General features: G+C 47.6%; 1 protein-coding gene across 1 annotated transcript in view; it reads left to right on the top strand.

The window, feature by feature from the left end:
* The first annotated feature begins 6106 nt into the window (after nucleotides 1-6106).
* Nucleotides 6107-26765, top strand: part of LOC138794599 (T-box transcription factor T-like) — a 40253-nt gene continuing 19594 nt past the window's right edge. Inside the window, exon 1 of the mRNA XM_069973365.1 lies at nucleotides 6107-6146. The gene's annotated coding sequence lies outside the window, so the exon portion shown is untranslated. The remainder of the gene's footprint in view (nucleotides 6147-26765) is intronic.

Below are 26765 nucleotides of genomic sequence, written 5' to 3'. Positions count from 1 at the left end.
TAATTCCACCTGTCCATTGTCTAGTGTTGGTAACAGGCAGGGCCGGCTCCAGGTTTTTGTGGGCCCTTGGGCGACAGAGCCTCGGCGGGCCCCTTTGAGGAGCAAATCATGGCGATACAGGCGAGGAAAGATTTGCAGCAGAAGAAACATGCGGCTGCTGCATATCTTTCTCCTCCTGTATCTCCTGATCTCTGCAGTAGTCAGGACTCTGGAGGAGTCAGATACAGTGAAAGCATATATATATATTAGGGATGGGTCCGTACAAACCCGAACTCTCGCCATCGATGTCTTCCACCTTCGTGGAGAGGGTGGATACAGTGGGAGGACCGCCTGGAAAACTGGGATACAACCATAGCCATAGGCTGTATCCCAGTTTTCAAGCCGGTACTCCCGCTGTATCCACCCGCTGCACAGAGTGGGCACACAGCGGGAATCATTTATTTATTTATATACAGAGCAGTAGCTGTATACAGAACTAGCAGCACCAGAATGTAAGATATATATATATATATATATATATATATATATATATCTTACATGCTGCTGCTAGTTCTGTATACAGCTCCTGCTCTCTGTATGTATGTATATATGTGTATATATATATCATGCTGCATGATATATATATATATATATATATATATATATATATATATATATATACAGAGAGCAGGAGCTGTATACAGAACCAGCAGCACCACTCCTGTATACAGCTCCTGCTCTGTGGATAGATAGATAGATAGATAGATAGATAGATAGATAGATAGATAGATAGATAGATAGATAGATAGATAGATAGGAGATAGATAGATAGATAGATAGATAGATAGGAGATAGATAATAGATAGATAGATAGATAGATAGATAGATAGATAGATAGGAGATAGATAGATAGATAGATAGATAGGAGATAGATAGATAGATAGATAGAAAGTAGATAGGAGGTCCTGCTGTATATATATATATTACAGCAGGACCTCTATACACAAAACAAAACAACTAGAAACGCCAGCACATACAGTTGACTATTAGTTTACAGAGCCTACCTTCTGCCCTCTATCAGGTCAGGTGTCCGATCACATGACCCATGACATCACCACAGGTCCTTCATACTCAAAGGTCCTTTTCTACCTACTCGGCTGTAGGGAAGACTTGCAGGAAGACGTGTGCCCGGGGACCCCAGTATGTATCGGCGGGCCCCTAACTGTCACATGCGGCCTCTAGGGGCCCAGTCCCCTCTGTTACTACACTTTTTTTTTTTTTTACTAACAAAAAAAAAAATGTAGTAACAGACGGGAGTGGGCCCCTAGAGGAGCTGTGGGCCCCGGCATTTGCCCTAGTCAGCCGGGTGCTGACGCCGGCCATGGTAACAGGTCCAGTGGATTTGCCGCTAGGTCTACGGTATTACAGTCGGTCAGTATGCACTGTGTGTTTCTTTGTGTGAATCAGCTGTTGATGCGTAAATTAGATTTTCATGTCCAAAACGTCATCCGACGCGTTTCCCCCAACAGAGATAGTAGTCTTCGGGGTTCATCAGGGATGGTCTTGGATCAAACAGCTCAGTCACGGGAATTCATAGCCCATAGTTGGAGCGTGATCTAGTAAAAGAAGTGCAACTAAGTAAACTCTAGTGATAAACAGTTTGTACATATATGATGGTGTATACGATATCTGGGCGTCCCAATATCCCACCTCATCTGCAGAGTCTATACAAGCCCTGAGGATACTGTGGATATGGTGATCGTCTAAGGATTGTATAGTTGATCACTTGTGGCGATGCTGCAATGGAGCGGTTTACAAAAGAGCCACCATGTATAGGTCAGGGTCTGATCTCCCAGCGGAGGTCACCCACAGATTAATGTTAGTAGAGTTAGACAGTGAGTACACATAGTCTGCAGAGAGATAGACGACAGAATCATCTCTAAAATGATTGAACCACTGACAAGAGAAATAACTCCGAATCTTAGTGAGTGTTGAAGGTGCATTAAAATTCTTGAGTACTCGACTAGTAAGTAATGAACCATCATTAAAGGGGTTGTCCATGGAAATGTTTTTCTTTTAAATCAACTGGTTTCAGAAAGTTATATAGATTTGTAATTTACTTCTAATTAAAAATATCACATCTTCCCATACTTATAAGCCGCTGTATGTCCTGCAGGAAGTGGTGTATTCTTTCCAGTCTTCCAGTACTTATCAGCTGCTGTATGTCCTGCAGGAAGTGGTGTATTCTCTCCAGTCTGACACAGTGCTCTCTGCTGCCACCTCTGTCCATGTCAGGAATTGTCCAGAGCAGCAGCAAATCCCCATAGAAAATCTCCCCTGCTCTGGACAGTTCCTGACATGGACAGAGGTGGCAGCAGAGAGCACTGTGTCAGACTGGAGAGAATACACCACTTCCCGCAGGACATACAGCAGCTGATAAGTACAGGAAGACTTGAGATTTTTAAATAGAAGTTAATTACAAATCTATATAACTTTTTGACATCAGTTCATTTGAGAGAATTTTTTTTCGCTGGACAACCCTTTTAAAGTCAATGAGAGGATGGAGCATTTTACAGCAGCTCAGCAGCTGTCTGGTTCACTTGAAAATGTCTGAAAGTGAAAGTCTGGTCCCCAGGGTATTACATTAACCCCTGCCAGCCAGACTGGGCTCTGTTGGTGGTGGCGGTGTATCTTTACTGTCCAGGGCTCCCAGCAGCGTCTTCAATCTTTGGCTCATTGATTTGCAATGGGCAGCTGAGGCGGGACATCTCTGCAGCCTCTGATTGGCTGAGTGGAGACTCCTTCAGTGTACCAACAGATTGTTATGTCATCTGCTTATCGCAGATGAAGAAGCTGAAGATAGAAGATGATGGAAGCCCAGGACGGTGAATTAACCCCCTCCCTTCCAACATTTAACCCCTTGGGTGCCAGACTAAACAGTCTAACCCCCAAGGGGTTAAGTTGATATGCTATGCAACCCCACTTAACCCCTGGGGGCCAGACTGTGCTCCAACAGCTGTGCGAGCACACTGCACCCGCCCCAGCGAGCAAGCGGTTCAGTGACTTAACCCCTACCTTGCTGGGGCAGGTGCAGTGTGCTCAGGACAGGACCACATGTTCCTCAAGTCAGGGACATATCCTTAAAATGCTTTGATTTTTTGGTCTATGGGGCTGTAATGATGTGCACTTTTTATTGGTAGTTTGATTGTGTATATACAACTTCTTGTTGTGACCAAAAATGAGCAGTTTTGCACTTTGGCTTTTTTTGTGCTTACACCGTTTACCGTGCGATATCAGAAATGCGATAATTTTATAGTTCGGTCAATTCCTCATGCGGCAATAGAAAATATGTTTATTTTATTTTTTATTTTAAAACTGTAAAAAGGGGGGGGGGGTGATTTATTATAGGATGGGATTGTTTATTTATTTAAAAAAAAATAAAGAAAAATTTTTTTACTACACAGTAATTTGTAGTCCCTCCAGGGGACTTCTGAGGAATACAGTGATTGCTCATGGGGATCAATGCAGTACATATGTACTCAGACAAAAAACTCAGACACATGTGGTCTGCTCTCTCATAGAACACCATTCACACTGGGCAGGAGCACGTTGCTATGGCTGAAATTGCAAACACACAAAAACACAAAAAGTGCAACAGCTCACCGCAACAGCAAGATACAGACCCCATACAGATATGACAATCACTAAAAGTTGCCCCCCCCCCAACTGCTAATAAAAATCTCCATAAAAATACTGAGGCTCTTAGTTACCATTTGCAAATAGTGTAAACGATCCCACCAACGATAAGGTGGCCTCATGCCGAGATGGACCCTACACTGTACTATGGCCTCTCCATGGCATGTAATAAGCCTATGCTCTGGGCATGCAGGGTCCATCTAATACTGGCAAGAATAAATAATAAAAATTATTATGGAGATCTTTTTTTAGCAGTTGGGGGAGGGGCTGTATTACTGATGGGGGAGTGTATGCCTCTACTTGGCTTCATATGCCAAAGTATTCCTTGGCCAACAGTCATCTCTCCCACTTCCCCATATACATGAATGTTTAGCACAGCCGAATGTTTATGCGTTGTCTCTTTAGATCAGCTCATACCTCCTAGGACAAAAGGGTAGAGCCGTAGAAGTCCTGCATGCCCAACCCTTCTATCCACTAATTCAGACATTATTTTAGGATATGGTCTATGAGCACCAAAGCTCAAAATTTGTGCAACATTTATCAAGGCCCGAGCTCCAAATAATACATTTTAAGCATGGACCGGAGTTTTTTTTGAACACTTAAAAATGGTTGTGGAAATTATCACTATCCCCCTTACTGTTACGGCTGGCGGTATAGATGCTGTCAGAGAGGTTTCTGCTCATTGTTTGACCATCTAGCCCAATGATGTTCCCCCCGGGCTGGTAACATAAGGGCGGTGTGTGCTGCTTATTCCCTTTGTATGTTTTTAGCAGTGTGACCTGATGTCCCGTGCCGGTGAGCCGCACTCCCAGACTAATGTTGGTATAATCCCAGGAGTGTTTGTTGTCCCCAACAAATGAAAATACAGCTGTATTTGCACCCTACGCTGTTAACACTATCAAACAAGCACTGCCGATAGGCCACACTTCATGTCACCAGTGCAACCAGATAATGGGAAGGAATCAGCAAAAATACTAGTAACCCCTTGTGCATTTCTGAGAGTATTTGTGGATGAATGTGAAAGATCAGGCAGTGAGGAATATTACACATAACATAGATGAGGTCACCTGCGTTTTTGCAGATGTATTTGTATGCATCCGTTTTGATCCATTTTTCCATTGACTTTCGTTATAAAAATTTTTTATTAAAAAAACGGATGAAAATGCATCTTTTTTGAGCATACAATGTGCTTTTTTTTATAATGGAAATCAGTGGAAAAACAGATCAAATCAAAACGGATGTACACAAATACATCTGCTTTTTTGCCAAAAAAAAAAAATGCCTTACAAATGTTCAATCCAAGCTACTGACATTGTGTAAAGTGTAAAGCTTTTTTGGATGAAGCTGAAGAATTGGTGCGTTACTCTTGGTCGGTCCGCCTGGGTCTTATCATGCAGTAGCAGCAAGCACTCTATTACATCACTTGGTACCATCCGAAAAGCATAAAATTACTGCTACAACATGAGCTATACCATTTATAACCATGAGAAAAGAACAGTGGTCTCAGGACTATAGCCTGGGGTATTCCTCAGCGTCATGGGGCCACAGCTATTAGCCAATTAACCATTTAAATGCCGTTAAAACACAACCCTAGTGATCGAGTGGTGGGATCACCCATAAAATATCCTGTGAAATAAAAAATAAAATTTAAGTGTGTCATTGCAAAATACAATTGGGGTCGCAAAAGATTGGAGGTCATATGGGTCTGTAGGTGAAAAAATGCAAGCGCTATGGTGCAAAAACAAAAATGCCTGTGTCCTTAAAGGGATAATAGCGCTATAACAAACCCCAGGTAACTCTCAAGATGCCAACAGTTTTGGTAACTCTATTACTCTCATTTAGAGGTGGACGCGGTTATAACTTAGCTTTGGTGGATTGGATACAACTATATACACATATAGCGTGGATACAACCAGCCAATAAGCAAGCGTATATATATATATATATATATATATACAGAGAGCAGGAGCTGTATACAGAACCAGCAGCACCACTCCTGTATACAGCTCCTGCTCTGTGGATAGATAGATAGATAGATAGATAGATAGATAGATAGATAGATAGATAGATAGATAGGAGATAGATAGATAGATAGATAGATAGATAGGAGATAGATAATAGATAGATAGATAGATAGATAGATAGATAGATAGATAGATAGATAGATAGGAGATAGATAGATAGATAGATAGATAGGAGATAGATAGATAGATAGATAGAAAGTAGATAGGAGGTCCTGCTGTATATATATATATTACAGCAGGACCTCTATACACAAAACAAAACAACTAGAAACGCCAGCACATACAGTTGACTATTAGTTTACAGAGCCTACCTTCTGCCCTCTATCAGGTCAGGTGTCCGATCACATGACCCATGACATCACCACAGGTCCTTCATACTCAAAGGTCCTTTTCTACCTACTCGGCTGTAGGGAAGACTTGCAGGAAGACGTGTGCCCGGGGACCCCAGTATGTATCGGCGGGCCCCTAACTGTCACATGCGGCCTCTAGGGGCCCAGTCCCCTCTGTTACTACACTTTTTTTTTTTTTTTACTAACAAAAAAAAAAATGTAGTAACAGACGGGAGTGGGCCCCTAGAGGAGCTGTGGGCCCCGGCATTTGCCCTAGTCAGCCGGGTGCTGACGCCGGCCATGGTAACAGGTCCAGTGGATTTGCCGCTAGGTCTACGGTATTACAGTCGGTCAGTATGCACTGTGTGTTTCTTTGTGTGAATCAGCTGTTGATGCGTAAATTAGATTTTCATGTCCAAAACGTCATCCGACGCGTTTCCCCCAACAGAGATAGTAGTCTTCGGGGTTCATCAGGGATGGTCTTGGATCAAACAGCTCAGTCACGGGAATTCATAGCCCATAGTTGGAGCGTGATCTAGTAAAAGAAGTGCAACTAAGTAAACTCTAGTGATAAACAGTTTGTACATATATGATGGTGTATACGATATCTGGGCGTCCCAATATCCCACCTCATCTGCAGAGTCTATACAAGCCCTGAGGATACTGTGGATATGGTGATCGTCTAAGGATTGTATAGTTGATCACTTGTGGCGATGCTGCAATGGAGCGGTTTACAAAAGAGCCACCATGTATAGGTCAGGGTCTGATCTCCCAGCGGAGGTCACCCACAGATTAATGTTAGTAGAGTTAGACAGTGAGTACACATAGTCTGCAGAGAGATAGACGACAGAATCATCTCTAAAATGATTGAACCACTGACAAGAGAAATAACTCCGAATCTTAGTGAGTGTTGAAGGTGCATTAAAATTCTTGAGTACTCGACTAGTAAGTAATGAACCATCATTAAAGGGGTTGTCCATGGAAATGTTTTTCTTTTAAATCAACTGGTTTCAGAAAGTTATATAGATTTGTAATTTACTTCTAATTAAAAATATCACATCTTCCCATACTTATAAGCCGCTGTATGTCCTGCAGGAAGTGGTGTATTCTTTCCAGTCTTCCAGTACTTATCAGCTGCTGTATGTCCTGCAGGAAGTGGTGTATTCTCTCCAGTCTGACACAGTGCTCTCTGCTGCCACCTCTGTCCATGTCAGGAATTGTCCAGAGCAGCAGCAAATCCCCATAGAAAATCTCCCCTGCTCTGGACAGTTCCTGACATGGACAGAGGTGGCAGCAGAGAGCACTGTGTCAGACTGGAGAGAATACACCACTTCCCGCAGGACATACAGCAGCTGATAAGTACAGGAAGACTTGAGATTTTTAAATAGAAGTTAATTACAAATCTATATAACTTTTTGACATCAGTTCATTTGAGAGAATTTTTTTTCGCTGGACAACCCTTTTAAAGTCAATGAGAGGATGGAGCATTTTACAGCAGCTCAGCAGCTGTCTGGTTCACTTGAAAATGTCTGAAAGTGAAAGTCTGGTCCCCAGGGTATTACATTAACCCCTGCCAGCCAGACTGGGCTCTGTTGGTGGTGGCGGTGTATCTTTACTGTCCAGGGCTCCCAGCAGCGTCTTCAATCTTTGGCTCATTGATTTGCAATGGGCAGCTGAGGCGGGACATCTCTGCAGCCTCTGATTGGCTGAGTGGAGACTCCTTCAGTGTACCAACAGATTGTTATGTCATCTGCTTATCGCAGATGAAGAAGCTGAAGATAGAAGATGATGGAAGCCCAGGACGGTGAATTAACCCCCTCCCTTCCAACATTTAACCCCTTGGGTGCCAGACTAAACAGTCTAACCCCCAAGGGGTTAAGTTGATATGCTATGCAACCCCACTTAACCCCTGGGGGCCAGACTGTGCTCCAACAGCTGTGCGAGCACACTGCACCCGCCCCAGCGAGCAAGCGGTTCAGTGACTTAACCCCTACCTTGCTGGGGCAGGTGCAGTGTGCTCAGGACAGGACCACATGTTCCTCAAGTCAGGGACATATCCTTAAAATGCTTTGATTTTTTGGTCTATGGGGCTGTAATGATGTGCACTTTTTATTGGTAGTTTGATTGTGTATATACAACTTCTTGTTGTGACCAAAAATGAGCAGTTTTGCACTTTGGCTTTTTTTGTGCTTACACCGTTTACCGTGCGATATCAGAAATGCGATAATTTTATAGTTCGGTCAATTCCTCATGCGGCAATAGAAAATATGTTTATTTTATTTTTTATTTTAAAACTGTAAAAAGGGGGGGGGGGTGATTTATTATAGGATGGGATTGTTTATTTATTTAAAAAAAAATAAAGAAAAATTTTTTTACTACACAGTAATTTGTAGTCCCTCCAGGGGACTTCTGAGGAATACAGTGATTGCTCATGGGGATCAATGCAGTACATATGTACTCAGACAAAAAACTCAGACACATGTGGTCTGCTCTCTCATAGAACACCATTCACACTGGGCAGGAGCACGTTGCTATGGCTGAAATTGCAAACACACAAAAACACAAAAAGTGCAACAGCTCACCGCAACAGCAAGATACAGACCCCATACAGATATGACAATCACTAAAAGTTGCCCCCCCCCCAACTGCTAATAAAAATCTCCATAAAAATACTGAGGCTCTTAGTTACCATTTGCAAATAGTGTAAACGATCCCACCAACGATAAGGTGGCCTCATGCCGAGATGGACCCTACACTGTACTATGGCCTCTCCATGGCATGTAATAAGCCTATGCTCTGGGCATGCAGGGTCCATCTAATACTGGCAAGAATAAATAATAAAAATTATTATGGAGATCTTTTTTTAGCAGTTGGGGGAGGGGCTGTATTACTGATGGGGGAGTGTATGCCTCTACTTGGCTTCATATGCCAAAGTATTCCTTGGCCAACAGTCATCTCTCCCACTTCCCCATATACATGAATGTTTAGCACAGCCGAATGTTTATGCGTTGTCTCTTTAGATCAGCTCATACCTCCTAGGACAAAAGGGTAGAGCCGTAGAAGTCCTGCATGCCCAACCCTTCTATCCACTAATTCAGACATTATTTTAGGATATGGTCTATGAGCACCAAAGCTCAAAATTTGTGCAACATTTATCAAGGCCCGAGCTCCAAATAATACATTTTAAGCATGGACCGGAGTTTTTTTTGAACACTTAAAAATGGTTGTGGAAATTATCACTATCCCCCTTACTGTTACGGCTGGCGGTATAGATGCTGTCAGAGAGGTTTCTGCTCATTGTTTGACCATCTAGCCCAATGATGTTCCCCCCGGGCTGGTAACATAAGGGCGGTGTGTGCTGCTTATTCCCTTTGTATGTTTTTAGCAGTGTGACCTGATGTCCCGTGCCGGTGAGCCGCACTCCCAGACTAATGTTGGTATAATCCCAGGAGTGTTTGTTGTCCCCAACAAATGAAAATACAGCTGTATTTGCACCCTACGCTGTTAACACTATCAAACAAGCACTGCCGATAGGCCACACTTCATGTCACCAGTGCAACCAGATAATGGGAAGGAATCAGCAAAAATACTAGTAACCCCTTGTGCATTTCTGAGAGTATTTGTGGATGAATGTGAAAGATCAGGCAGTGAGGAATATTACACATAACATAGATGAGGTCACCTGCGTTTTTGCAGATGTATTTGTATGCATCCGTTTTGATCCATTTTTCCATTGACTTTCGTTATAAAAATTTTTTATTAAAAAAACGGATGAAAATGCATCTTTTTTGAGCATACAATGTGCTTTTTTTTATAATGGAAATCAGTGGAAAAACAGATCAAATCAAAACGGATGTACACAAATACATCTGCTTTTTTGCCAAAAAAAAAAAAATGCCTTACAAATGTTCAATCCAAGCTACTGACATTGTGTAAAGTGTAAAGCTTTTTTGGATGAAGCTGAAGAATTGGTGCGTTACTCTTGGTCGGTCCGCCTGGGTCTTATCATGCAGTAGCAGCAAGCACTCTATTACATCACTTGGTACCATCCGAAAAGCATAAAATTACTGCTACAACATGAGCTATACCATTTATAACCATGAGAAAAGAACAGTGGTCTCAGGACTATAGCCTGGGGTATTCCTCAGCGTCATGGGGCCACAGCTATTAGCCAATTAACCATTTAAATGCCGTTAAAACACAACCCTAGTGATCGAGTGGTGGGATCACCCATAAAATATCCTGTGAAATAAAAAATAAAATTTAAGTGTGTCATTGCAAAATACAATTGGGGTCGCAAAAGATTGGAGGTCATATGGGTCTGTAGGTGAAAAAATGCAAGCGCTATGGTGCAAAAACAAAAATGCCTGTGTCCTTAAAGGGATAATAGCGCTATAACAAACCCCAGGTAACTCTCAAGATGCCAACAGTTTTGGTAACTCTATTACTCTCATTTAGAGGTGGACGCGGTTATAACTTAGCTTTGGTGGATTGGATACAACTATATACACATATAGCGTGGATACAACCAGCCAATAAGCAAGCGTCTTCTCGTTCATCGACTTATCACTGCCCGATTATTGGTAACCAGCATGGGCCAATCGGTGCTAATGTTATTACAGATTCTTAATTTCACAGCAATCAGACGATCAAAAAGAGCAGCAGTCTGTTGAAGAATGGTACTCAGTAGGGATGAGCGAACCGGCCGAGGTTCGGGTTCGCTGTATCCCAGTTTTCTAGGCGGTCCTCAGGCTGTATCCACCCTCTCCACGGAGCCGGCAGACAGCGGGAATCAGAAGCCAATAGTTCAGGTTCATTTGAACCCGAACCTCGGCCGGTTCGCTCATCCCTAGCTCATCCTCAGCACTACGTAAAGCCTCGGCACTATGCAAAGCCTCTTCAAGGTCTGAAGAATCGTGAGGCTGAATGAACGTTCCACCATTTATGCTCAATGTTTATTGAATTTTTTTAAAACAAATAATCCAGCATTTCAATGCATTGTTATCAGCCACATATCACCACTATAGATGATTGAACATCGGGAATTGTTAGGTTCGATTGAACTCGAACCTTCTTGAACCTTCGTCATTTGATTCCCGATGCCTTCCCGTTCCGTAGGCAAGCTGAAGTAAGCCCGAATACCGCCTGGAAAACAGGGACACAGCCGATTACCTGGATCATTTGTTTCCAAAAAATTCAATAAACATTGAGCATAAATGGTGGACCGTTCATTCAGCCTCACGATTCTTCTGACCTTGTAGAGGCTTGTGTCACGGCCGCGGTGGCGTCCCTTGCTCCGGGCCGCCGCCGCGACCTCCCTCTGCCCCATGCAGCCACCGGGGTCCTTGTGCAGGGACCCGGCGCTGCTACCTGTTCAGCCCCGGGGGGCGCCTTACCTCGCCCCGCTCCTGTCTCCATCTGGGTTGGCCGGCGCGCGCGTCCCCGCCTCCTAGGCGTTACAGTAGGCTCCAACCATGGATCCCGGCGAGGTGCCTGATCTCCGTGACGTAGCCAGAGTGGTCGCTCAACAGGCTCAACAAATCCAGCAACAGTCGCAGCAGATCCAGCAACTGACTGCCGCCTTACAGCAGCATACTACAGCCCAGCGCTCTCATCCTCCTGCAGCCTCTTCGAGACTTTAACTGGCCCTCCCGAGTAAATATGGAGGCGATCCCAAGTTGTGCAGGGGATTCCTGACTCAATGCACCATGCATTTTGAACTCTTAAATAGTCAGTTTCCCACCGAGCGCTCTAAAGTGGCTTTTATCATCAGCCTATTGGAGGGTAGAGCTTTGGCCTGGGCCACGCCGCTGTGGGACCAAGATGATCCTGTTGCTGCCAATCTCCGAACCTTCCTGGCCGAGTTTCGCTCCGTCTTTGAGGAACCTGCCCGTGCTTCTTCAGCTGAGACAGCTCTCCTCAACCTCTCTCAAGGGAGCTCCTCTGTTGGTGACTACGCCATCCAGTTCCGCACCCTGGCAGCTGATATAGACTGGAATGAGGCCATTCTAATAGCCACCTTCAAGAAGGGCCTATCCAGTCGGGTGAAAGACGTGCTCTCCGCCCGCGACCTCCCTACATCTCTGAACGATCTAATCCTACTGGCTACCAGAGTCGACAACCGATTTTCCGAGAGAGAGGAGGAGGTCCGGTAAGAATGGCGACTAAGCCTGCCCCGTCGCCATCCCCGCCTAGCACCGGTTTTCCAGAATCCTGTTGCTCCTGTACCCCAGTCGATTCCTGAGGTTCCAATGCAAGTAGAACGAGTTCGCCTGACTCCTCATGAGAGGGCTCGCAGACTAGAGCTGAATCTCTGTCTCTATTGCAGTGGCTCTGATCACTTCCGGCAGAGATGTCCCCAACATCCTCAGTGTCCAGGAAACGCTCGCACCTAGGTCCGGTAGGAGAGGCCTCCCTAGGTTTGAATGCCACCTCTCCAAGATTGTCTATGCCAGTTTCCATCCAGACACCCTCAGGACAAATTCACCAGACTACTGCCTTCATCGACTCTGGGTCTGCAGGCAGTTTCATTGCAGCTACCTTGGTCCAAAGATGGCGGCTACCCGTGATCCAGCTAGCCCAATCCCTGTCTATCTCCTCGGTCACGGGCGAGACTCTTGCTGAAGCTGTGCTCTACCAGACTGCACCTCTAGTCCTCCAGGTGGGCGCTTTACATCAGGAGAAGATCTCCTTCTACGTCTTGCGCCATTCCTCTTCCGACATCCTGCTGGGTCTACCTTGGCTGCAATTACATACCCCTAAGCTAGACTGGAGAACCGGGGAGATTCTCAGTTGGGGTCTGGACTGTCCTAACCGGTGTCTGAAGCTTCCTCGGCCCAAGAGCTCTGTGACGTCACCTGACTCCGTCAAGCCTCTACCCGGCCTACCGGCAGAATACCAGGACTTGGCTGACGTCTTTTCTGCCATAGAGGCGGACTCTCTACCCCCTCACCGGACATATGATTGTCCCATAGACCTCCTTCATGGAACTTCTCCTCCACGAGGTCGGGTGTACCCTCTCTCCGTGCCCGAGACTGAGGCCATGTCTTCCTACATCCGGGAGAACCTTCAGAAGGGTTTCATTCGCAAATTCACGTCCCCTGCTGTCGCAGGATTCTTCTTTGTGCAGAAGAAGGACGGTTCTCTTCGCCCATGCATAGACTACAGGGGCCTAAATAAGGTGACAGTCAAGAACCGTTATCCTCTTCCACTTATCCCTGAACTATTCGACCGTCTCCGTGGAGCCAAGATCTTCTGGTCATGCCATTCGGCCTTTGCAATGCCCCAGCGGTTTTCCAGGAATTCGTTAACAACATCTTCCGAGACCTCCTCTATGTCTGCGTCATTGTCTATCTTGACGACATTTTGGTCATCTCCCCTGACCAGCAGACTCACGTGACACAAGTACGTCAGGTCCTACGAACACTACGGGCCAATCATCTGTACGCCAAGCTAGAGAAGTGCGTTTTCTATCAACACAGTCTTCCGTTTCTTGGGTATATCGTCTCCGACCAGGGTCTACAAATGGATCCGGCCAAGCTCTCAGCTGTTCTCCAGTGGCCACGTCCTGTGGGACTCAGAGCTATCCAACGCCTCCTAGGATTTGCCAACTACTATCGGCAGTTCATCCCACACTTCTCTACCCTGGTCGCACCCATCGTGGCCCTCACTAAGAAGAAGGCGGATCCCAGGCATTGGCCACCTGAGGCCGAGCAAGCCTTCACTAGCCTAAAGTCAGCCTTTGCTTCTGCTCCTGCACTAGTCTGCCCGGATGCCACCAAGCCGTTTTCACTTGAGGTCGACCCATCTTCAGTAGGCGCTGGAGCCGTCCTCTCGCAAAGGGACGCATCAGGCAAAACCCGAATTTGAGGGTTCTTCTCAAAGACTTTCTCCCCTGCCGAGAGGAACTATACTATTGACGACCGAGAACTCTTGGCGATTAAGTTGGCACTGGAGGAGTGGAGTCATCTCCTAGAGGGGGCTAGGCATCTGGTAAATATCTACACGGACCACAAGGACCTTCTCTACCTCCAATCAGCCCAACGTCTTAATCCCCGGCAGGCCAGGTGGTCGCTTTTCTTTTCACGTTTCAACTTCGTTATCCATTTCCGTCCGGCTGAAAAGAACGTGAAAGCCGATGCTCCCTCCCGAGCATCTGACGTCATGGGACAAGAGGACTCTCCTCGCCATATTATACCTCCCGATCGCCTAGTGCCAGTCGCCACATCCACTCTTCAAAGATTGCCTCCCGGTAAGACCTGTGTGCGCCCTGCTCTTCGAAGACGGATCTTGAAATGGGGTCATTCCTCTATGGTGGCCGGGAGTTCTAAAGACCGGGCAACTGATCTTCCGCCACTACTGGTGGCCTAGCCTACTCCAAGATGTCAAGGACTTTGTGGCTTCCTGTACCATCTGTGCCAGAAACAAGTCCTCCCGTCAAAAACCTGCCGGCCTACTTCAGCCCTTGCCAGTTCCAGACCGCCCCTGGTGCCATATAGGCATGGACTTTGTCACAGACTTGCCTCCATCTGCGGGTAACACTGTCATTTGGGTTTTTACTGACCGCTTCTCCAAGATGTCCCACTTCGTGGCTCTTCCTGGACTACCATCAGCTCCTCGCCTGGCCCAGCTGTTCTTTCAGCATATCTTCCGCCTACATGGTCTTCCTCTTCATATAGTGTCTGACAGAGGCTCACAATTAGTCTCCAGATTCTGGCGTGCTCTCTGCTCTCAACTCCAAGTGAAGCTGGACTTCTCATCGGCCTATCATCCCCAGACCAATGGGCAAGTGGAAAGGGTCAATCAGGTCCTTGGCAATTATCTTCGACACTTCGTCTCCGCTCACCAGGACAACTGGTCCAGTCTGCTTCCATGGGCGGAGTTCTCCTACAACCATCTGGACTCGAGTTCCACAGGCAAGTCACCCTTCTATGTGGTATATGGGCATCACCCTCGTCCTCCTCTGCCTCTCTCTCCATCCTCTGAGGTCCCAGCCGTGGAGGAATTGTTATCTGACCTGCAGTCGATCTGGGAACAGACTCGACAATCTTTGCTCAAGGCATCTGACCGCATGAAGGACCAGGTGGATAAGAGAAGAAGACCTGCCACGAATTTTCTCCCAGGTGACAAAGTCTGGCTCTCGGCCAAATATGTCCGACTCAAGATTCCCAGCTACAAGTTGGGTCCTCGATTCCTCGGTTCTTTCTCGGTGCTAAAACGCATCAACCCTGTCACCTACAAACTCCGCCTACCCCCTACTATGCGGATTCCGAACGCCTTCCATGTTTCCCTCTTAAAGCCAGTAGTCCTCAACCGGTTCTCCGATAAGGCTTCGCTCTCTGCTCCACGAGCCGTCTCTGACGACGTCTACGTTGTTAAAGACATTCTGGCCATGAAAACTGTCAGAGGGAGACGGTTCTTCCTAGTGGACTGGAGAGGATTTGGTCCTGAGGAGAGGTCCTTGGAACCCGAAGCTAACATCCTGGACCAAGATCTCATCAAGAGGTTCCTGCAGGTTAGAAAGAGGGGGAGGCCAAAGGGGGGGGGTACTGTCACGGCTGCGGCGGCGGCCCGGAGCACGGGACCTCCCTCTGCCCCATGCAGCCGCCGGGGTCCTTGTGCAGGGACCCGGCGCTGCTACCTGTTCGGCCCCGGGGGGCGCCTTACCTCGCCCCGCTCCTGTCTCAGTCTGTGCCGGCCGGCGCACGCGTCCCCACCTCCTAGGACGCGCGCCGGCTGTCTCAGATTTAAAGGGCCAGTCCGCCCCTAATTGGTTAGTTGCACTAATCACTCCCTATAAATTCCAGCCCTGCCCCACTACAGGTGTTGGAGCCTCTGCATGCCTCCCATAGCGTTTGGCCCAGCTCCCTGTTGTTCCTGACCTTAGTCCTTGTTCCTGTCCGCAGTACTTGTCCCTAGTCCTTGCCCGATGCCTTCCCATTGTTCCTGAGTCCTGTCCGCCACCTGCGATCACGCCTACAGACCTCTGCCTGCACTATCTCCTGCCTACTGCTCCTGCCACGCCTCGCCTGCCGTCACTAGCAACCAAGCCAGGGGTAGCGACCTGGGGGTCGCCTGCCGCAGCAAGTCCATCCCGCCTTGCGGCGGGCTCTGGTGAAAACCAGCGGCCCCTTAGACTCCGCTCCCTGGTGAGGTTAGTGCCATCGCTAGTGACGGTTCAGTGGATCCACTACTCCAGGCGTTACAGCTTGGCGTAGTCCCGAGGCTTTGCGTAGTCCCAAGGCTTTGCGTAGTGCCGAGTACCATTCTTCAACAGACTGCTGCTCTTTTTGATCGGCTGATTGCCGGGAAATTGAGAATCTGTAATAACATTAGCACCGACTGGCCCATGCTGGTTACCAATAATTGGGCAGTGATAAGTCGATGAACGAGAAGACGCTTGCTTATTGGCTGGTTGTATTTTTTGTGCAGCCAATAAAATTATCATTATTGGGGATGTGCAGCCGACAATGAGGAAATGAAGAGCCATCCACATCTGTATCCACGCTATATGTGTATATAGTTGTATCCAATCCACCAAAGCTACAAGACTATTTCTATGTTATAACCGTGTCCACCTCTAAATGAGAGTCATAGAGTTACCCACGGAACGGAATGGCATCGGGAATCAAATGACGAAGGTTCGAGTTCGATCGAACCTAACACTTCCCGATGCTCGATCATCTCTAATCACCACGTCTAGACATAATTTATATGGTCGCACAAAAGATTGAGTCAGGCTGATGGCTGGCCCTTTACATGGGCCGATTATTGGGTAAATGAGCTCTCCCAGTCAATGGATGTGGCTGACACCCTGCTGCTTTGTTGTTGTTGTTGTTTTTTCTTTTCGGAGGGGGGGGGGGGGGGGACATAGCCTAATAAAAATTTGCATTTTGAGTCATTAGCTCTAAAGTAAAATTTCCTGAAAAAGGTGGCTCTAAAAAGGTAGAGACTCAACTTAATTGCTGCTTATTGCCCCAGTTCCTTTTTTTCAGCTCTACAGGACACAAACCACAGGGGATGAGGACGAGAGAGGATCATTCACCCAATATGGGGAACCCAACTACCTGGGGGCACATTATGGCAGCTCAATACACACACACAGGGGACACAATATGGGGAACCACACAGTACTGGAGGGCACCTGACTGACTAGGGAGGGTGCCCCCTGACTGTATGTGGCACTTCCATAGCTTGGTCAGCGGCAGGTAGGGAGTAGGCCAGGACAGGGTTAATATGCCCCCCCCCTCTTTTTTTACAGCCACTGGGCCCCCACGTCACTCCCCCCCCCCCCCCCCCCCCCCTTATAGTGCAGACACATCATCAGCCTCCAGGCCATGGAGTAAGTTCCAGACAGTTTTTCTCCCCTCCGCTATATTTGTTGGCACAGCAGGCGGTATAATATAAGAGGTTTTGGGTAGCCAGGTGGACAGCTGGAGTCGGTGGTGGCACACCCCATCGTCTGTTTTTTTCGCCACCATGTACCTGCTGGTATTTAAAGCACCAAGAGTTACTTATAGTCGTGTGTGTTATTACCTGGCGGGCACTGGGGGGGCAGATGGTTGGGAGCGCAGTCACAGGGGGTCTGACTTCTGTATATAACAAAAGGGGGGTCTGACTTCTATATATAACAACAGGGGGTGGGGACAGGGGGGTCTGACTTCTATATATAACAACAGGGGGTGGGGACAGGGGGGTCTGACTTCTATATATAACAACAGGGGGTGGGGACAGGGGGGGTCTGACTTCTATATATAACAACAGGGGGTGGGGACAGGGGGGTCTGACTTCTATATATAACAACAGAACATATGGTGGGCACAGCTAAACACTAGTGGGGTGCAAATCAGTATGGAAAAGGAGCACAAAACAAAGCAACAATATACTGTATAAGTATGTATAGTATTGTCACAGAGAGGCCTAACTAATATATAGTGTGTACGTATATCTGAACAGATGGGAATAAAAACTGTCTGGTTTTAAATAATGAGCATAATCATTACATAATCAATCAGCTGATCAGGCCGGGACTGTCACTGTGGTCACACCGCAGCCCAAGCCTGGTTGTAACACACAGCGGAGACCCTGCTGCAACTCGACTGGAGAGGAGTCGGAACCTGCCATTTTAATTAGGTTTTTTGTTTCAAATCACCTGGTGGCAGAAAGTGCCAGAGATCTGTAAATTACTTCTATTTAAAAATCTTCAGTCTTCCAGTACTTATCAGCTGCTGTATGTCCTGCAGGAAGTGGTGTATTCTCTCCAGTCTGACACAGTGCTCTCTGCTGCCACCTCTGTCCATGTCAGGAACTGTCCAGAGCAGGAGAGGTTTTCTATGGGGATTTGCTGCTGCTCTGGACAGTTCCTGACATGGACAGAGGTGGCAGCAGAGAGCACTGTGTCAGACTGTAAGGAATACACCACTTCCTGCAGGACATACAGCAGCTGATAAGTACTGGAAGACTGGAGTACTTTTTGACACTAGTTGATTTAATAGAAAAACATATTTTGTTGGAGTACCCCTTTTAGGCTGGGAAATTTATCAAGACTGGCGTACTCATATGCCAACCTTACATATACCCCATGCCGCACAATTGATTTACTGAGAGGAACGCGTCTCTCAGGCTACGGCCCAGCATTCACAGACCTGTATCTACATGGTCACCAGGATTTACAGCAGCCGGCAGGCGTAAGAGAAGACCACGGCTCCTGCCCGCCTATCAGATGACCAGTATGACGCCGAATAGCTGCAGATTTTTGCGCAATGAGTGACTTTTCATAAATTTCCTCCAAGGGGCCAAATTACAATTGTTTTAGAAAATTAAAAACAAATAAGAAACCAAAAGTGCAAAAAAATAAAATAAAGCAAATAGAAGCGTAAAACAAACACATGAAGATCAGCAATGACAAGGCGGGGGCTGGAGACGTCCACTTACCGGACAGGTGATGAGTCCGACCACTGAGCGGCAGCGTTCAGATGGAAAATGGAGGCATCTGTTTGGATCAGTTTTTCCGTTGACGTCTATCATCCTTTTTTTAGCGTCCACAAAAACACGGCCGACCACATTTTTGTCTAAGCTAAAAAACTGGATGATGCGCTTTAATCCTTTTTTTTAATGGAAGTCAATGGAAAAACTGAGTGACCCGGCCTGAGGGGATCATTTCCTTATCAGCCAGTCTGACCGGATTAGGTCAGGTTCACACTGGCGTTATTCATTCCACCACAGTTTTGTTTAGCTGTTGCATTTTTTATCTACATAAATTGGACCTGACGTATCGGCCCATCTGCGCTCCGTCTGTCATACCTGCGCTCCGTCTGTCATACCTGCGCTCCCTCTGTCATACCTGCGCTCCCTCTGGCATACCTGCGCTCCCTCTGGCATACCTGCGCTCCCTCTGTCATACCTGCGCTCCCTCTCTCATACCTGGGCTCCGTCTGGCATACCTGCGCTCCCTCTGGCATACCTGCGCTCCCTCTGGCATACCTGCGCTCCCTCTGTCATACCTGCGCTCCCTCTGTCATACCTGCGCTCCGTCTGTAATACCTGGGTTCCGTCTGTCATACCTGCGCTCCGTCTGTCATACCTGCGCTCCCTCTGTCATACCTGCGCTCCGTCTGTCATACCTGCGCTCCGTCTGTCATACCTGCGCTCCCTCTGGCATACCTGCGCTCCGTCTGTAATACCTGGGTTCCGTCTGTCATACCTGCGCTCCGTCTGTCATACCTGCACTCCCTCTGTCATACCTGCGCTCCGTCTGTCATACCTGCGCTCCGTCTGTCATACCTGCGCTCCCTCTGGCATACCTGCGCTCCGTCTGTCATACCTGCGCTCCCTCTGTCATACCTGGGCTCCGTCTGGCATACCTGCGCTCCATCTGGCATACCTGCGCTCCGTCTGGCATACCTGCGCTCCATCTGGCATACCTGCGCTCCGTCTGGCATACCTGCGCTCCGTCTGGCATACCTGCACTCCATCTGGCATACCTGCGCTCCGTCTGGCATACTTGCGCTCCGTCTGGCATACCTGGGCTCCGTCTGTCATACCTGCGCTCCCTCTGTCATACCTGCGCTCCCTCTGGCATACCTGCGCTCCGTCTGGCATACCTGCGCTCCATCTCGCATACCTGGGCTCCGTCTCGCATACCTGGGCTCCGTCTGTCATACCTGCGCTCCCTCTGGCATACCTGCGCTCTGTTTGGCATACCTGCGCTCCATCTCGCATACCTGGGCTCCGTCTCGCATACCTGGGCTCCGTCTGTCATACCTGGGCTCCGTCTGGCATACCTGCGCTCTGTCTGGCATACCTGCGCTCCGTCTGTCATACCTGGGCTCCGTCTGGCATACCTGGGCTCCGTCTGGCATACCTGCGCTCTGTCTGGCATACCTGCGCTCCGTCTGTCATACCTGGGCTCTGTCTGGCATACCTGCGCTCTGTTTGGCATACCTGGGCTCTGTCTGGCATACCTGGGCTCTGTCTCGCATACCTGCGCTCCGTCTGTCACACTTGCATGGTTTGCATGGATTCTGTCACAGTTCTGTTTTTTTTTAATGGAAGAAAAAAATCCTGCATGCAACCTTTTCTCCCTTCAAAAAAAGGAACCTGAATGGAAAGTGCACTTCTGTTTTTTTTTTTACATTAAGGACGGATCTAAACAGAAGGAATTTCCATTGACATCCGTTTTATCGGTTTTTCACTGAGCGTGTGCAGAAGGGATGAGAGACCGAACAGGAAAAATACATTGGTATACAAACTGATGCAAGCGGATGGCGACTGATGCAAATGGAATAGCGACTGATGCAAACGAAATAGCGACTGATGCAAACGGATACGGACTGATGCAAATGAATACGGACTGATGCAAACGGATTCGGACTGATGCAAACGGATACGGACTGATGCAAATGAATACGGACTGATGCAAACGGATACGGACTGATGCAATGGGATACGGACTGATGCACATAGATGTATACAGGTCGGGGGTTTTAAAGCCGAAATGCAAACAGACCAATAAAAACCTGCACATTTTGCATCGTTCTGCTCCTCAGTTTATGGTTTTCTGTTCCACTAATAAATAAGAGAACCCTAGCGCGGACACGTCTGTATGTGATATCCCTCTTCCGTCTCTCCATATCACGTATCAGGCTTCATATACGCCGGTCGGTCAGGGTATACGCCATTTCTAAGGCTTCCTCCAGCTCCCAGTGAGGGCAGTTTCTCTCTTTTGATGAGTGGAGGAAGAGGGACATTTCCTGTGCTCCAGGTGTGAGGGGGCAGCAGCCACACATTCACCTAGACACCTCCGCTGGATTTAAAATTGTAATTCTGCCAGGTGTTAATTCCTAATGAAGGCTATTACCCTGAAAGAAGGTTATGGCGGCTGCTGACACTCCTCTTCCTCAAGGCAACTGTGTCTTCCTTGTAGGTGCAAACATTTAGATATTTACATACACTCTCACTTCATCTGATGGGCCATTAAGGTGAGAATTGGGGAAGATGCTGAATACACCAATCACAGCCCAGAGAGGACAAGATCAAAGGAATCCTGCACCAATCCCGGGACTCTCCGCAGGGCGACTGATGAGCTCCCTAGTATGTCAGTGTGACTCCAGCCTAGAGGGGCCAAAGAGTAGTCAGACCCCAGTGTTGTCAGTGCTTGGTGCCAGCCTGTAACCATGAGCACTGCGAGCAGCGAAAACTTCACTAAAAGTCTCCCGTGCAGAACGGACCATCTCCTCACGGCCGTAGAGAATGAACTCCAAGCCGGCAGCGAAAAGGGAGACCCTACCGAACGGGGCCTGAAAGTGACCCTGGAGGAGACCGAGCTGTGGAAGTGCTTCAAGGAGCTGACGAACGAGATGATAGTCACCAAAAACGGCCGGTAAGTGGGGGCCGAAGGGCGGGGGGTACATGACTGCAACAAAGTAACAGTGTAACAAAGCAACAAAGTAACAAGGCAACAAGGCAACAAGGCAACAAGGCAACAAGGCAAGCTCTAGCAGGTTACCCCGTGTGTTTCATGACATTCTGTAATATTATTTCCCATATTTCTTATATCCGTTTAATTCAATAGATTTCTAAGGCCGGGGTCACTCTGCGTTTTTGCAATCCAATTTATTTTCATCCGTTTTATGCAAAAGATGGATGAAAAAACGGGTACATTTGCGTCTGTTTTGATCCATTTTTCCATTGGCTTTCATTATATAAAAAGGATAAAAAAAAGTAAATCGTCCATGTTTTTGTGTAAATAAAAAAAACGATGCGTTTAGATCCATTTTTTTAGCCTTTTTTCTTTTAATGGAAGAACGGATCAAAATGGATGCAAATAATCCGTTTTTTCATCCGTCTTTTGCATAATACAGATGAAAAAAAACTGCAAAAACGCAGTGTGACCCCGGCCTTAGAAAGTCATGTGACGTGAGAAGATTTTAGGTATACGGCTATTAATCTCATTGTGCTTTCCAGAATCTGATATATGTCTATTATTTTATGATTATTCTTATATGATTATTAGTTTGGCCATGTTCCTTCTTGGTGGGTGAATAGTACGGGAATTGTGTACACTATAGGGGGGGGGAATAGTACGGGAATCGTGTACACTATAGAGGGGGATAGTACGGGAATCGTGTACACTATAGTGGTGGGGGGGATAGTACGGGAATTGTGTACACTATAGGGGGGGGGAATAGTACGGGAATCGTGTACACTATAGAGGGGGGGATAGTACGGGAATTGTGTACACTATAGGGGGGGGGATAGTACGGGAATCGTGTACACTATAGAGGGGGGGATAGTACGGGAATTGTGTACACTATAGGGGGGGGGATAGTACGGGAATCGTGTACACTATAGTGGTGGGGGGATAGTACGGGAATCGTGTACACTATAGAGGGGGGATAGTACGGGAATCGTGTACACTATAGGGGGGGGATAGTACGGGAATCGTGTACACTATAGTGGTGGGGGGATAGTACGGGAATCGTGTACACTATAGAGGGGGGATAGTACAGGAATCGTGTACACTATAGTGGGGGGGATAGTATGGGAATCGTGTACACTATAGGGGGGGGGATAGTACGGGAATCGTGTACACTATAGAGGGGGGATAGTACAGGAATCGTGTACACTATAGTGGGGGGGATAGTATGGGAATCGTGTACACTATAGAGGGGGGGATAGTACGGGAATCGTGTACACTATAGAGGGGGGGGATAGTACGGGAATCGTGTACACTATGGAGGTGGGGGGGGACAGTATGGGAATCGTGTACACTATAGAGGGGGGGATAGTATAGGAATCGTGTACACTATAGAGGGGGGGATAGTATAGGAATCGTGTACACTATAGAGGGGGGATAGTACAGGAATCGTGTACACTATAGAGGGGGGGGATAGTATGGGAATCGTGTACACTATAGGGGGGGGATAGTACAGGAATCGTGTACACTATAGAGGGGGGGATAGTACGGGAATCGTGTACACTATAGAGGGGGGGGATAGTACGGGAATCGTGTACACTATAGAGGGGGGGGATAGTACGGGAATCGTGTACACTATAGAGGGGGGGATAGTACGGGAATCGTGAACACTATAGAGGGTGGGGGATAGTACGGGAATCGTGTACACTATAGAGGGGGGATAGTACGGGAATTGTGTACACTATAGAGGGGGGGATAGTACAGGAATCGTGTACACTATAGAGGGGGGGGATAGTACGGGAATCGTGTACACTATAGAGGGGGGGGGATAGTACAGGAATCGTGTACACTATAGAGGGGGGGATAGTACAGGAATCGTGTACACTATAGAGGGGGGGGTATAGTACAGGAATCGTGTACACTATAGGGGGGGGATAGTACAGGAATCGTGTACACTATAGAGGGGGGGGATAGTACGGGAATCGTGTACACTATAGAGGGGGGGGGATAGTACAGGAATCGTGTACACTATAGAGGGGGGATAGTACAGGAATCGTGTATACTATAGGGGGGGGGGGATAGTATGGGAATCGTGTACACTATAGAGGGGGGGGATAGTACGGGAATCGTGTACACTACAGAGGGGGGATAGTATGGGAATCGTGTACACTATAGAGGGGGGGATAGTACGGGAATTGTGTACACTATAGGGGGGGGGGGATAGTACAGGAATCGTGTACACTATAGAGGGGGGGATAGTACGGGAATTGTGTACACTATAGGGGGGGGGGATAGTACGGGAATCGTGTACACTATAGTGGGGGGGATAGTACGGGAATCGTGTACACTATAGAGGGGGGGATAGTACGGGAATCGTGTACACTATAGAGGTGGGGATAGTACGGGAATCGTGTACACTATAGAGGGGGGATAGTACAGGAATCGTGTACACTATAGTGGGGGGGATAGTACGGGAATCGTGTATACTATAGAGGGGGGTAGTACGGGAATCGTGTATACTATAGAGGGGGGGGTAGTACGGGAATCGTGTACACTATAGAGGGGGATAGTATGGGAATCGTGTACACTATAGAGGGGGGGATAGTACGGGAATCGTGTATACTATAGAGGGGGGGATAGTACAGGAATCGTGTACACTATAGGGGGGGGATAGTACGGGAATCGTGTACACTATAGTGGGGGGGATAGTACGGGAATCGTGTATACTATAGAGGGGGGGATAGTACAGGAATCGTGTACACTATAGGGGGGGGATAGTACGGGAATCGTGTACACTATAGAGGGGGGGATAGTACGGGAATCGTGTACACTATAGAGGGGGGATAGTACAGGAATCGTGTACACTATAGAGGGGGGGATAGTACGGGAATTGTGTACACTATAGAGGGGGGGATAGTACAGGAATCGTGTACACTATAGAGGGGGGGGATAGTACGGGAATCGTGTACACTATAGAGGGGGGGGATAGTACGGGAATCGTGTACACTATAGAGGGGGGGATAGTACAGGAATCGTGTACACTATAGAGGGGGGGGATAGTACAGGAATCGTGTACACTATAGAGGGGGGGGGTAGTACGGGAATCGTGTACACTATAGGGGGGGGGATAGTACAGGAATCGTGTACACTATAGTGGGGGGGATAGTACGGGAATCGTGTATACTATAGAGGGGGGGTAGTACGGGAATCGTGTACACTATAGAGGGGGATAGTATGGGAATCGTGTACACTATAGAGGGGGGATAGTTTGGGAATCGTGTACACTATAGAGGGGGGGATAGTACAGGAATCGTGTACACTATAGAGGGGGGGGATAGTACAGGAATCGTGTACACTATAGAGGGGGGGGTAGTACAGGAATCGTGTACACTATAGGGGGGGGGGGATAGTACGGGAATCGTGTACACTATAGTGGGGGTGATAGTACGGGAATCGTGTACACTATAGAGGTGGGGATAGTACAGGAATCGTGTACACTATAGAGGGGGGATAGTACGGGAATCGTGTACACTATAGTGGGGGGGATAGTACGGGAATCGTGTATACTATAGAGGGGGGGATAGTACAGGAATCGTGTACACTATAGAGGGGGGGGGGATAGTACGGGAATCGTGTACACTATAGAGGGGGATAGTATGGGAATCGTGTACACTATAGAGGGGGGATAGTATGGGAATCGTGTACACTATAGAGGGGGGGATAGTACGGGAATCGTGTACACTATAGAGGGGGATAGTATGGGAATCGTGTACACTATAGAGGTGGGGGATAGTATGGGAATCGTGTACACTATAGAGGGGGGGGATAGTACGGGAATCGTGTACACTATAGAGGGGGGGATAGTATGGGAATCGTGTACACTATAGAGGGGGGATAGTATGGGAATCGTGTATACTATAGAGGGGGGATAGTACGGGAATCGTGTACACTATAGAGGGGGATAGTATGGGAATCGTGTACACTATAGAGGGGGATAGTATGGGAATCGTGTACACTATAGAGGGGGGGATAGTACGGGAATCGTGTACACTATAGAGGGGGGATAGTACAGGAATCGTGTACACTATAGAGGGGGGGATAGTACGGGAATTGTGTACACTATAGAGGGGGATAGTATGGGAATCGTGTACACTATAGAGGGGGGGATAGTACGGGAATCGTGTACACTATAGAGGGGGGATAGTACGGGAATCGTGTACACTATAGAGGGGGGGATAGTACGGGAATTGTGTACACTATAGAGGGGGGATAGTACAGGAATCGTGTACACTATAGAGGGGGGGATAGTACGGGAATTGTGTACACTATAGGGGGGGGAGTTGTACGGGAATCGTGTATACTATAGAGGGGGGGTAGTACGGGAATCGTGTACACTATAGAGGGGGATAGTATGGGAATCGTGTACACTATAGAGGGGGGATAGTATGGGAATCGTGTACACTATAGGGGGGGATAGTACAGGAATCGTGTACACTATAGGGGGGGGAGATAGTACGGGAATCGTGTACACTATAGAGGGGGGGATAGTACAGGAATCATGTACACTATAGAGGGGGGGATAGTACGGGAATCGTGTATACTATAGAGGGGGGGGGATAGTACGGGAATCGTGTACACTATAGAGGGGGGGGTAGTACGGGAATCGTGTACACTATAGAGGGGGGGATAGTACAGGAATCGTGTACACTATAGAGGGGGGATAGTATGGGAATCGTGTACACTATAGGGGGGGGGGATAGTACAGGAATCGTGTATACTATAGAGGGGGGGTAGTACGGGAATCGTGTACACTATAGAGGG

Source organism: Dendropsophus ebraccatus, chromosome 6 (assembly GCF_027789765.1).
Source record: "Dendropsophus ebraccatus isolate aDenEbr1 chromosome 6, aDenEbr1.pat, whole genome shotgun sequence".
In the NCBI taxonomy this organism is placed as follows: domain Eukaryota; kingdom Metazoa; phylum Chordata; class Amphibia; order Anura; family Hylidae; genus Dendropsophus; species Dendropsophus ebraccatus.
Note: the sequence above shows the minus strand (reverse complement) of the source record. Positions and strands in the feature narration are given on the sequence as shown.